Below are 3,601 nucleotides of genomic sequence, written 5' to 3' on the forward strand. Positions count from 1 at the left end.
TCCCATGAGACAACAGAACTATGTACTTGGGCATCTGGAGTGGAATCTCCTTGGCCCCTCTTCCCCCTGTAGCTTTGAATATTGGACCACATGCATGCTTTATACATCCCAAACTGCCTTTATAGCCTTCTGGTTTAAGAGGCTGGAGAGAGACTCGGTAGTTAAGAGCACTGGCTGCTCTTCCAGAGGATGTGGGTTCAATTCCTAGCTCCCACATGGCACTCACTACTGTTTGTAACTCCAGCTCCAGGGGATTTGACATCCCCACACAAACACACATTCAAACATACATACATTGGAAAAACACCAATGCACATAAAGGAAAAATGAATCACTTTTTAAAAATTGCTGGTGTAGCAGGGCATGGTGGCATACACCTTTAATTACCACACTTGGGAGGCAGAGGCAGGTTGTGCAAATCTCTGTGAGTTCAAGGCCAGCCTGGTATACATAGTGGGTTCCAGGACAACCAGAACTACATAAAGAGATCCTGTCTCCAAAAACCAACCAAACAAACAACAAAAAAACAAAACAAAACCCTACCTGGAGGTGGAAAGGGTCTCCAGTGCCTTGCCCCAGTAGCTGGTGACCTCACCTGTTGTTTTTAACAAATCCCAATTGTTTGATTTTACCAATAAAGACTAGGGAGCCAGATGCTGGGGTGAAAGCCTGCTAGCTCAGAGAGGCAGATAAGGCACCCAGCTGACCTTCCTTCTTCCTTCCAAAAGATGAATGCTCCTTCCCCAGGCCTTCTCCAAAAAACCTCTCAAACTGAATGTCCCTGCTTTATACTTCCTGTGTGTCTCTTTCCATCATCCTGACTTCCTCTTACTATCAATGTTTTTTTTTCCCTATGTTCACTTCCTGTAGACCAGTTGCTTGCTGCCTCTTGACCTAGGTTTAACTTTATTTAATCCTGTTTACAGTACTCAAGCAATACTCTTGGGTTAAAGGAGTGTGCTAGGGCTGAACCTTACCACAACTAGAAACAGGTTTTTCCAGCAAACAACACAGTTTTGGGGTTCACAGTGTGATCATATATCCTGCAACACTCACCCCATCCCCAATGCCAGCTTTCGAAAGCCACCACTGTCCCCATTCTTTGTAGACACTCTGCCACTCTGTGCCTGTCTTGTCTACTTGAAAGGTCTTTTCGTTCCCAGCGAAGCATCTCTTTCCTTGTTCCGAGCTCCCCTCTGCAGTGTGTTTTGTTTTCTCTATGGAGTTGGCTACTGCCCTGGTTTTTGTAGGTCTTTCTTTACACACCTGCTTTTGTTTCCCCAACTGCAGGCTCTGTGAAGGTGGGGCCGCCACTACTGCGTCCACTTGCCTACAGCCACTTGGCTTGAATGAAAGGTCTGAGGACAGTGTTTTGACCGGAGGTCTTGCTATGGCTGTTAACAGATCAAACCAAATCAAAGTGGTGTCATTTGCGCTCAGATGCCACAAAAAGCAAACTGAGACTTTAAGGAAGTAGATCCCAAAACAGACCAGTTTTTCCTGAAGACTCCCTGAAGATTCGAAGATTCAGCCTACCTGAGTCAGAGCCATAAGGAAGTCCCTGCCTTAATCCTAACAAAGCAGAAGCTGATGTTAACATCCCCCATTGTTCTGTTTCCCGTCCCCACCTTAGGAAACCCGAAGTTCTGCATTGCTCAGTGGGAGCTCTGTCCTATTGTGAGTGGTATAGAGGTTACAGTGACTGATGAATCCTGACTAACCAATCAGATTTATAACTAAGTGTGCAGTAATATTTTTGACAGCTCATAGAAAAAAAATTGGCACAAATGTCCTTGAGTAAAGGACCATATTCCTTTGCTTCATGCGGCTGACATGAAGGATGAAGGGGTCAGAGGTCCTTCCTGGGGCTTTGAAAATATTAGTGACTAATACTCTACAGTTATATTAGAATGGTCACCCAATAAAAGTGCCCTGGAAGGAGGCTGAGGAGATGGCTTCCTGGGTGAGATGCTTCCTGCCAAACAAGAGGACCTGAGTTCAGATCCCTAACACTTAAGTATAACCCAGGCATGCCAGTACACGCCCGGAACCACACCTGCTGGCCAGACAAGTGGAAAGCACTGAAACTCCAGGTTCAGTGAGAGAGCCTGTGTCAAAAAAAAAGGCGGGGGGGGGGGGGGGGGGGGGGGGAGAAAGACACTACACCAAACATCTGCTTCTAGCATTCACATGGGTAGGCTTAAGTACAAACACATAGACAGACACATACACACACACACCACAAAAAACAAGTACTCGGAGAGATTCAAACTTAAAAAGCTCAACCTCTCTCCCTTCAAGGCTCTGGGATCTATGCTGAAGAGGAGGCAGAAAGTAAGGCAACAGCCAGAGCTAAGGAAACAGTGTCTCCTAGACACAACACTAATGCACACAAGAACTCACAGATGCTGGCAGCACGTACAGGGCGCACATGGGTTCAAACCAGACAAAATCCCAGCACTGAGGAGGGAAAGTTGGCACAAAGTCCCACTTTAAGCAAGAAGCTATCTCCAACTGATACCTGCTGGGAAAGGCAAAACCAACTGTCTCCAATGGAGTGTCACTGGGTATATCAACCACACAGGCCCAGGACTAGTTGGCCAGCACAAAATGGACTCCACATGTGTGTGTGCGCGCGCATGTGTGTATGTATGTGTGTGTGTGTGTGTGTATGTGTGTGCGCACATGTGTACTTTTTGTTGTTGTTTTTGTATTATTGATTTTCTTCTCTTTTTTTGTTTTGATTTGTACAGCTTTGGTTGCTGTTTTTCCTTTTTGAGAGAGCGAGAGAGCATAAAGTTGGGTGGATAGGGAGGTGGGAAGGATCTGTGAGGAGCTGGGGCAAAAATAAAAGAATATGATCAAAATATATTGCATAAAGATTAAATAAAAAAAAATGAAAGCTCAAAACAACTGGCCTTTTTAGAAATAAGAAAACTCACCTGAAAGATGTCTGACTGAAATCAGAAGCAGACTGCAGGTGAAGGATGCTGAGACAAGGGTATCAGTCTCCTTAGCTTGATGATCGCATATCCACAGAATATTTGGCAAAGCTGGCCTGTCTCCACTTCCCAAGTAAAAACCCAGGAGACAGTGAGCCTCGGAGGCGAGCCCGACGACGTGCTGTTTGACATATGTTGTCTGACAGTCTAACACCTGCAGCATGGAAGGCATGGTCCTTCAAAGACAGCCTCTTAGGTGAGCCAAAATAATGTGGTTTCTCTACTCCACTGATTCTTAGCCATTTATTTACTCACTATGAAGTCCTATAATTTTGATGAAAAGCAAATAAGACACACAAAGTAAGAGCTATTTGCGCTCTTATTTCATTTTGCTGAAGATTAACCCTTTGGTGTATAAACGAAGGATGGATTCTGGAACCAGATAAGTCAAAATATTTCGCAAAATATTTTGCATAACAGCCCCAGCTGTTAACCTCAACACCTTCTTTTTTTGATTTGTTAAAAGCAATAGAAATGTTTCTCTCCTGGGACTCTTAAAAGTGTTAAATTAGGCATTGTACATAAAGTGGGCAGCAGGGTTTTCAACTCATTGTGGACAATTAATTCCTGCTATGATTATTATATAAAAATATTGTCTT

The sequence above is a fragment of the Psammomys obesus genome, unplaced genomic scaffold (assembly GCF_907164565.1).
Source record: "Psammomys obesus unplaced genomic scaffold, mPsaObe1.curated_primary_1811, whole genome shotgun sequence".
Classification (NCBI taxonomy): Eukaryota; Metazoa; Chordata; class Mammalia; order Rodentia; family Muridae; genus Psammomys; species Psammomys obesus.